At 35.1% G+C, this 9,869-nt stretch overlaps 1 long non-coding RNA gene across 1 annotated transcript; it reads right to left on the reverse strand.

Annotated features, from left to right (window-relative positions):
- Window positions 1–2,414: 2,414 nt before the first annotated feature.
- On the reverse strand, window positions 2,415–3,035 carry LOC138124428 (uncharacterized). The gene is made up of 2 exons (XR_011157141.1): window positions 2,723–3,035; window positions 2,415–2,658 (listed from the first exon to the last, which is right to left on the reverse strand). It is a non-coding gene; the product is annotated as an uncharacterized lncRNA (long non-coding RNA).
- Window positions 3,036–9,869: the final 6,834 nt, after the last annotated feature.

Consider the following 9,869-nt stretch of genomic DNA (forward strand, 5'->3'; position numbering starts at 1 on the left):
TGAAAGATATCATATCTTTGTCAGCGGGTGAAGCAGGTCAGAAGGCACTAAGAGCTTTAACCAAACTGTGCAATTTTTTATTATCTGGGCAACTTCCTTCAGAAATCTGCCATTTATTGTATGGTGCGTCTTTATGTGCCCTTAACAAAAAAGATGGAGGAATTAGACCGATCGCTATCGGAAACTGTTTGCGAAGATTGACCTCAAAGCTAGCCTGTTTTCAAAGTCGAAATATTGTAAATTCGTATTTATCTCCACACCAACTTGGAGTTGCAACTAAACTAGGATGCGAAGCAGCAATTCATACCACACGAACCTTTGTTAATAACGATCAAAACCGTGGCAAAGTTCTTCTTAAATTAGATTTCAAAAATGATTTTAACTCAGTCGAACGGGATTGTATTCTGAAAGAAGTCCAATGTCATACCCCACTTCTGTACCCTTATCTTTATCAATGCTATAGAAATCCTTCAACTTTATTTTTCGGTAATCATTTAATTTCTTCTTCTGTTGGAGCTCAGCAAGGAGATCCCTGCGGTCCCATGATTTTTAGTCTTGCCATTCAACCAATTATTTTATCTTTGGATTCTCAAATGAATATATGGTATTTAGATGATGGAACCTTAGCGGATTACCCAGAAGTAGTTTTATCCGACTTTAAGAAAGTTATAAATTTATCTCAGGAAATTGGCCTTGAATTAAACTTTAACAAATGCGAGATCTTTTGCTGTTCTGGAGACACAGATTTAAAAGTCATAAAGGAATTTCAAAATTTAGCACCAGGCATTAAAATCTGTGACCGAGAAAGTTTATCTCTTTTAGGCTCTCCAATCTTTGACCAAGGTTTCAAAAACACCGTCGAAAAAACTATAATTACAGTTGGAAATCTTTTAAACAAAGCTGAACTCCTTAACAGACACGTGGCTTATACTTTAATCAAAAACTGTCTTTTCATACCAAAATTTAATTTTTTATTAAGAACAACTCCATTTTGGAAATTTTCTAATTATGTTAATTCAATTGATTCTTCTTTAAAGTCTTGTTTAGAGAGAATACTTAATTTACGTTTAACTGATTTACAATGGCGTCAGTCCACTTTACCGATTAGATTTGGTGGTCTGGGAATTCGTCGCATTTCCGATATTTGCCTCCCTGCTTTCCTATCTTCAATTAATGGGGTTAAAAAGCTTGTTTCTTTATTACTAAACTCAAAGGATAATGAGCTTAATATTCACCATTATGATGAAGGTTTAGCAGCCTGGGGTGTAGCAAATGAGAACGAAATACCAACAATTCCACAATTTCAGAAGAATTGGGATAATATTAATATCAAAGGAATAATTGCCAATGACTTAATCTTTAATTCACCTAGAGACTTGGCTCGTTTTAAAGCTTTGCAATGCAGAGAATCAGGATCTTGGTTACATGCAATACCTTCTCCTAATATTGGTACTCTTTTAGATAACACTTCCTTCCAAGTTTGTATTGGTTTAAGATTGGGTTGTAATCTTTGTACACCTCATATTTGCAAATGCAATGCGAAAGTTGACGAAATTGGCACCCACGGTCTAAGTTGTTTCAAAAGCAGTGGTAGATTTTCAAGACACACTGAAATTAATTCCATTATCAATCGGTCTTTAACTTCAATTCATGTGAATTCAACTTTAGAACCAAACGGACTGTCTCGGGATGACGGAAAACGCCCAGATGGGATGACTTTAGTACCGTGGATTAAAGGTCAACCTTTGGTTTGGGACGTTACTGTTGTAGATACACTTGCAGACAGTTACGTATTGAAATCATCTGAAGTCTCAGGTTTTGCCGCTGAAATGGCTTGCAAACGCAAACATAGCAAATATAGTTCAATCATTTCGTCAAACTACGTGTTTAAAGGTTTAGCATTTGAAACCTTAGGCCCTTGGTGCAAAGAAGCCATCGATTTCATTAATGTCATCGGAAACCGACTTATCGCGGAATCAGGCGATTCAAAATCAAAGAAATTCCTTTTCGAGAGGATTTCCCTTGCCATTCAACATGGAAACGCTGCAAGCATTCGGGGCACTTTTCCAGATTCCGCAATATTATCGGAAATTTTTGTATTATAAAACAAAAATGTTTATGTAATTATGTTATAATATAATATTAAAGCATTTTTTCTTCTTATCTTGTTTTTGTTAAGAGCTTTCGCAGTTTTCTTACATTCGTAGTGTATTTCCCTTTGCTCGTCAACATGTTGGATCATATTTACATGTCGTTTTGCTTTTCGAGGGCTACTAAAATGCTCTACTGTTACATCTGCATTATATCTCGAATCTGCTGATTGAGTAGCCGTAGTTTTATTTTCTAACAATTTTTAAAAATAGGTAAGTAAGTTATGAAAGAGAAATTAAATATTTAAGTTTTATACGCTCTACCTTTGTTGCCACTACAATGTTCTTCTGCGAAATTGAAATTAAAGGGGGCATTAGGTGTGGTAGGAAAATTCAGGTATTGTGAAGATACCTATACAAACCCTTTTTAAAATTTTGCATGGTTTTTTACATTCATCCTAATCAGAATTCCGAAATGTTTTGAACAAATAACCGCATCGTTTGCAACTTTGATTGTCTCTTCCACACTGATAACCATTTGTTTCTTAAGAAGGTTTCTTTTGGAAAACTGAAATCATTTTTTCACCCAGGTCTTCGGTATTTGTAAAGAATCGTCTATTTTAGGTACATACCAGTGAAAAGATAAGTCTTATCTTGAAGAACAATAAGGAGTAGAACAAATTCTGCAGGTTTTCATTATTGCAATTATTCTATTTTACGAATTCAGGAAGTTTTATGACAGTTCAGACTTTTGAATTAATTTCAAACTTCAAAATTGACATTTGCGAAACATCAAAACGACATACGTATTGTAATAACAGAGAGAAACATATTTTAATACAGGTTAGAATGAAATGGGGGAAGGTACCGAAGTCTGTGATATGTTTTTTCAAAGTCGACATACGTTTATAGGGTATTGCCGTATCCAGTACTAATAAATCCATGCTGGCGGCATTAAGCATTCAAAATAACTTTTGAAAATTCTAGTTACACACAACATGAAAAATTGTCAATTTCTGTCAGTGTCATTTTTTAGGTGAAATGCGCGATGATGAGACTTATTTCTTTCTTTCTAAATTAACGATTGAATCTAAAAATACTGAGTTGTTATGCAACTAATTTAACACCTGTGTCTGAACGGTGTGTTATTCATGATTTTTTATATGGAGCGCCAACCATAAATTTTTTACGCTAACTTGGAGTACAATCATTTATAATGAGTAATGACCCTGTATAATGCTTATTGATCAAATAACTATCAAAATGTTTCCTATGTAGAAAAAAGACTATTTCCATTCGTTCCCTCTTTCCTCGTTTCTCATATTTTCAGCCACAATGGAAATAAAGCAGGATGTGCCTATTTAGACATGAGTTTGAAACGATTGTGGTAGGTAGGTACTGAGGGGTGGAATTAGACTGAGATATGGAGATATTGATCCGACATTCGTATATTGGTGATATGCGTTTTTTGCACATATCAAGGTGCAATTGTGTGGGACTGCGAAAACCCTCGAAACAACGCAGCTCAGGCGGCTCAGGATTGGAATCTTGCAACTCTTGAATACAAAGTGGTTTGCTAAGAGCTCGACCTTAGTAGTTTTCTGGAATGGCCTCCTAGATCGAAAGAGACAGAGTCTCTTATTGGCGAATATGGCACTATTTCAGTATAGATATATCGTGTGTTCCAATAAAAACTCACTCGCAGTAAGCCATGACTATAGAGATAGATAGACTGGTCATGTCGATTTTAGGATCATTGGAAGCAGTTCATTTGTTTCTTACAAATTTTCATCATATTGTGAGTTGTGACAGATAACCTATAAATTTACTTTAGTAGTTCATTTCACATCTGGTACTAAGACATACTTCACTTTTGTCATGGCTTGCTGCGAGTGAGTTTTTTGTGGAACACACGATATAAAGAGAACATACAGCAATAGGTCAAGTACTGGGGACAAGACGTACCTTTTGTTTCTATTTCAGTCGCACGCTTGTATAGTTTTCCCATTTATAATTTGGTTTTATGGCAGTGCAATTGTAATTATTAGGGGCTGGGGTTGTGATTTTGGCGATAGTGAAGATATTGTAACCTGGTCAGACAACAGACCTTCTTTTACAGTCCTAGGATTTATGGCGGTAGTTGCCTATTGTCGGGGTATTTAACAATCTTACAACAGGGCTGGTAGTAAAACCAAATTATAAATGGGAAAACTATACTATCGCGGCCAAAATTCTTTGGTCGTCAATGTGACATAAATGACATTCAATTGTAAAGCAAACTTTAGGATGTTTAACCTTATTTTTTACTACTGTCAAAATTATTTTAATCTATCAGTGTCATACGGGTGGGGTAAATCCCAGCTGCGGAGGCAGGGTTCAAAAGCAAAAGATCAACATGGTCGCGGTTTAGACAACCTTCAGAAGCAAGTAAGACGATTCTATATTTATCAAAAACTGAAGGTGCCATATTTTTGACAAGAATAATTTGAAATTGTCATGTATATTGACATTAATACTTGATTTACATTTGAAGTGTCAAAAAGTGACGACCAAAGTATTTTGGCCGCGATAGTACAGTCGCGAGCAATAAATTTTGATCGTCAAGGTCATTCTTTGACGCAATCGAAAATGCTCCATTGTAAAACAGTCGTAAATATCATAACCTATCATCATGTTGTATGAGATTAATTGTCATTTTTTTCTCATTTTTTTTGACACTTTGTTGAATCAGGCAATAAAGTTAGCCTTGAGAGCAATGCTACTTCTGATCCTTCTGATACTGAAGTGAGAAGCGTAGGTATGTTTTTAGAATTTGCATTTATAATCAAGGCCATCTGAATCAAAAAGCTACGCTTATAAGGCCGTTTCAATTTTCGATTTTTCCATATAAACTTTGTTTCTGTGACATTTCGGGCGGCAGAACCTTTTTGCGCTCCATCTACCGATTTCGAACGCAGTCGATTGACACTTTTTCCACTTTTTACTTTGAGGTTAAGTGCTTAAAACGTCAATTAAAACATGAATGCAATAAAATATCCAAGATCCGAGCTTATTTTGGATACATTCTGGACTAGCAAAATACTAATAAATTAGAATTGCAAAAAAACATGAAATCACAACACAAGGTAGGTTAGAACAATTTATAACTTTAATATTTTTCTGTAAAGGATTTTGTTGTTCTGGATTGCACATTTCCTCTTTAATTAATCTGTTTTTTCTTGACAAATATGTATTATCTAAAACTGGTTTCAGCGTTGCAGTTGTTATCAGCTTGCAGTTCTGATTTTTATGTACTAGACAAAATGAAAGTATGTACTGGATTTTCTAGCAAATGAGGGCCCATTATCTCAACCATTTGGTGGCATATACTGCGCAGAAATACTATTTACTTGAATTGATTTGGATGTCATTGGAACAGTTGGAACGATGAAAGACTCTACAGGACTTTGGGGTACAGGAATTTCAACCGGAGTTTCAGTGGGAAAAGCCTAAAAAACAAAAACATTAATAAGATGACAGTAATTATGATTATGACTGTGAAAACTAATAAGTAATTAATCGAAAAATGAGAAGAGGAACATCTTTTGCCCCACAAATGAAACACGCTTTTACCATTTCATGTAAAATAGAAGGTTAATATTTCAAATTGCCGCCAATATTGTAGCTTTGATTCGTTAATCGGCCACCGAGGGCGCGCAATAAGGTTCTGTCTTCTTTTGTTTTATGGCCACTCTGCAGAAACAATTATTATGTACATTGAAACGGCCTTATAAGCGTAGCTTTTTGATTCAGATGGCCTTGTTTATAATACCTCTGTGGCGACTTCTATCGACGCACCACAACACGTACGTGTCGACACCAGGGGGAGCCAAACCGAAGGGATAAAAGACGTCGCATCCCTTAGACTATCATCCGTGCCTTAGAGTCCTTAGCACAGGTCCTTAGACTCGCTCTCTCGCCGATCAGCTTCAACCACGGCACCACCAACCACGCCGTTCAGCATTTTGTTATTCACCCATTCATTGTTATCTTTTGTTATCGTTACTTGTTATTGTTGTTACATTAAACTCAAACCACGCATCAAGCCGTCTCATTCATTCCGGACCAACAAAGTACTCCACACCTCTATAAACATCAGTCAGTAGGAGTCGTTTATGGCTTTATAAAAATACACTATGCTTTAATGAATTTTTTATCAATATTTCAGCGTTTAACACCAAAAAACTTCCAATATTAATGTTCAAACTCTACTTTTCATCTGTTGCAGATTTAGCTGCATCCGTTACCTTGAATTACCAATCAATACGAAATTCCCTAGAATTTGAAAATTTATTTATTTTTTATTTAAAAATTAAAACAAGGGTGCAAATTCTAAAAAATAACATAAAAAACTGGTTTTATAAGGGTATTGGCGCACTAGTCCCATAGAAAACTCCCCTACGGGTCTTTTTCTACACTTGGGACTCGTGCCCCAAATCAACCCTTATAAAACTCGTTCTTTAATATACTATTATGGCACGTGTAGGAAACTTTGCAATTAATGGACTACTTTTCACATGAATGTCATACAAGATGGTTTTTTTTTTCTACGAACTTTTAAATATTAAAATGAACTTAAACACTTTGATGTTTTCTTGATTAATCAACTTTATAAAATGACGCAGTCATAACAAAATAGAGATTAAATGATTTATTATGCTTTCGATTGTAGTATGTTATAAAATTAGTTTATAATGCAACGGATTATGGCATGAGTAAATGATTATATAGATAAATAGATAATATCACGAATTAAATAATCCATAATTCGGAATTTCATATGCCATTTTCTCGTCGCTTAAAACTGGCGTTTTAAGACAATTTAATTTTAAAAATTATTCAAGTTTGTTCTATTAAAAAATTATTATTTGAAAACAATCTTTGAACGATCTCATGTGGTTGCTATCAGTGAAGGCTCGTTAGGGGTGGCAGAGTCGGCCGGGCCGTACCACACAAAACTACGAATTTTATTTTTATATTTTCTGATAAAAAAATGTTTACGTTATTTTTCTTCAAACCCATATAACTACTTACATTACAATTTACATTTCTGCCTCGTACGTAATTACATTGTACTCTACTATCCAGGATAGTTTTGAAAAAAAAAAATGTGTGTGTAAATAAAAATCCACTTAATAAACGCAAAATTCTTTTAAACATAAATTATGATGTCTGTTCGCTTTCATCGTTTTTTTTAATTGCCTCAGTAAAGACCAATTTAAATTAGATGTTGAAGTTATAGTTATTTAATAAACTAGTTTGTTAATGAAGGCGATTAATAATCGAAACTGTTTAAAGCACGAACGAGTGTAGCGAGTGAGTGCCTTTAATAGTTGAGATTATTAATCGCCCATTAACAAATGAGTTGATTACAAAATTTTTTCGTTGACCGCAAACTTTTTTTTTGTGACAAAATTTCAAATTAAGGCCAAATCAAAATCAATTTCATCTTTTTCGATAAAGATGAGACCTTATAAAATACCTTCATCCTTTTTTTGTCCTCAGGGTAGGCCATTTTTAAATTTTTCAACACTTTCTATTCACTTTTCCACAAAGAATGTCAGAAGACGTTAACTTCATTTACATTCAATTTCACGTAAAAATCACGGTTGCTAAGAAAACCTAGTTACCTTTGAAAAATACGACATGCGAATTATAACCAAAAAGGTCGGCTTTTGAAAAAGTGAATTCGTAATTGTACAGTTATGGAGCTATAAAATATAGAAAACCCTGCTGCATTACCTCCTGCAGTGTTGGTAATTGCAAACAATGCATGTCAAAATCGCAAGAATCGTTGATTAAGAAAAATAGTGTATTAATGAGGTCCATTAATACACTATATTTTAGACAAAATAATTCATTAATATTGAAATTAACAAGCGGTCAACGGAAAAAGTTATTTTTTCACCATTACAAAAATTAAATGCATATGAGACTATATCATTCATTACTTTATAAACCAATAAGAATCTTTGATTTTCTTTAGTTACCATGTATTACAGCGGTTATTGTAGTAACCAGGGCGATTTCGAATATACGAACCTTTATATACAGGCTGTCCCAGAACGGGCTCCCCAGAGAAAAAAGGGAGCCTGAGGGCGAATATATTAACGTGTATTTTGAAGAAAAAAAGTCCTATCTCAAATGATAACCGAGAAACGACATTCTGAAGTTGACCAATCAGAGTTGAGCACCATTAAGGTGGAATAATTGCAATTTTGCGTTGCCTAGGTTTCCTTTTTATTCGTAAACCTCTATAATTCTGTCCATTTAATTTGGTCCACTACATTTATTAGAATGATTGTTTACGTCAGTTTGACATTTGTTATACAATTTCGCTGCGATATTTAATTCAAGTGTATCATTTAACATGTATTCTTCCTCTGAGTACGTAGATATGATTCTTACTTTTGCACGACGTGGGGATAATGCACGTGAAGCAGTAGGTAAGGTTGTACCGTGAACAATTTCCGCAAAGACAAAATCATCCGGATCAGAAGACAATCCTGAAATTAATCGCTCGTAGTCGAGAAACGGGTCAGATGCAGCCAGTTCGAAGAGAAGTTGCTCCAAGAAATGTGACTGTCGAAGTGTCGAACACGAGGAAGCCGTATTGAATGTCTTTGAGGAAGACGGCACCCGGAGTATTCGAACAGTTTCTCGTTTATCCAAGAGTTCGGTGCAGAGAGTTCTAGCTGATAATAGGAGGCATCCGTACCACTATACACGAGTACAACATCTTCTGCCAGAGGATTATCCAATTAGGCGAGAATTTTGTCTATGGTTAATAAACCAAAACGATGCTGATCCGCACTTCTTGTCACGGATACTGTTTTCTGATGAGTCGCTATTTTGCAGGGAAGGTTATTCCAATTATCACAACCTTCATATCTGGGCAGAGAGAATTATTTCCCAGAGGTTTTCAACATAGGTTTTCTGTTAATATGTGGACTGGGCTATTGGGCGATCGTTTGGCAAGTATAAGTGTGGTGGATCCTTCCATTTGTTAAAATTCCGAATCTCCCGCTCTAGATTGGACCGTTTGAGTACCCCGCAAGATTAACGGGGGCAAGATAAGACTGGTTCCTACATGATGGTGCTCCACCACATTTTAGCAGAAACGTTCGGGAAATTTTGGATAACTAATATCCACAACGCTGGATCGGTCGAGGGGGACCGCATCATTGGCCTGCCACGTCTCCAAATCTGAATCCACTAGATTTTTTTCTCTGGGGTCATTTGAAATCTCTCATTTATCGGCGGCCCATAAATTCAGAGGCTGATCTGAGAGTTCGAATTCAGGAGGCTTTTGTTTCAGTTACTGAAGAAATGATAACTAACACTACTACAAGAAGTTTGTTACGTAGAGCACAATTATTGTGCATACAAATGAATGGTGGTCATTTCGAACATCTGCTTTAACATTATTACCTATTTAAATTTAAATAAATGGTACTTTTAAGAATCGCCATTTTTATTGTTTTATGTCGAAGTTATTATCTCTTACAATTGTCAAGTCTTGATGTTGATGACAGATAAACGTCGAAAAACGTCAAATTTCCAGTTGCCCAAACATTTTATTGATTTTTGCAATATCTGAGATTTTTTGTTGTTGTTTAGTAACCGATCGGATTTTTTAATAATACCTGAGGACGAGCTTCCGGGATTGGTGAAATTAAAAACTTTATAACTCGGTAATTTGAGCTAGCAGAAAATTTATTTTAGTCAATTTGGAGTCTC

Source organism: Tenebrio molitor, chromosome 2 (genome assembly GCF_963966145.1).
Source record: "Tenebrio molitor chromosome 2, icTenMoli1.1, whole genome shotgun sequence".
Taxonomy (NCBI): Eukaryota; Metazoa; Arthropoda; class Insecta; order Coleoptera; family Tenebrionidae; genus Tenebrio; species Tenebrio molitor.